The sequence below is a fragment of the Cephus cinctus genome, unplaced genomic scaffold, assembly GCF_000341935.2.
Source record: "Cephus cinctus unplaced genomic scaffold, Ccin1 Ccin1_scaffold1293, whole genome shotgun sequence".
Taxonomy (NCBI): domain Eukaryota; kingdom Metazoa; phylum Arthropoda; class Insecta; order Hymenoptera; family Cephidae; genus Cephus; species Cephus cinctus.
This window is the reverse complement of record NW_014333727.1, coordinates 636-1,448: the sequence shown is the minus strand read 5'-3', so window position 1 is coordinate 1,448 and position 813 is coordinate 636.

The following is an 813-nucleotide window of genomic DNA, read 5'->3' as shown; positions in this document are numbered from 1 at the left end:
TAACTTAATTGAACACACACAACTGCGCTGTACATATCTTCGTATGTTTTGTAATTTGGTAATAGAGAGTACCCTAAGAAAATGTTTAATTTTTTGTACTACGAACGGATCATTATTTTTGCAAATGTTGCCACAGCGCCATGATTTATTACAACCTCGAATTTCTTTTATCAGAGGTAGTACATTAATAACTTGCCCCTTTGCATTCATTATAAAAGAATCAGAAACACCGACGACATTATATGCAGCTTCGTAAAAGTAAGGTTCGGAAGACGGATTATGTTTTGATACTCCGTACAGAGCACTTACTTCTTCGTCAGAATTATATCCATAACTTTGCAGCGCTCGCGTTAAACTAGCTTCAGCCTTATTTTTCAAAAGAGCTAAAGTTCTTTTAATGCTGGCGACGTAACTAATTCTAACATGAACACACCACTTGATTATTCTTTCAGCTTGCAGTCTACATTCTACTTCGGATCTGAACGAAAGTTTATCAGACATACTTTTAATATAACTTTCTGTAGACTTCCTCATCTTTATCGTCGTGTGTTCTACTGTGATATTTTTATATTTCAATGCGATTTGTTTAGCTGCATTCATTTTTATTCTCGCTAGAATTTGTTTCTTATTACGATTCTAAAAATTTTTATTGTTAACTTGCTTTCGACGAAAATTGACACGATTGAACTTTTTCTTTCGCGCTTGTTCCCAATCGCGATTATCTGAATATTTGATACGTTTTTTAAGACGATTATCCTCAACGTTATCAAAGTAATCTTTCCGTTTTAAACCCCGTAAATATTCACAATTTTT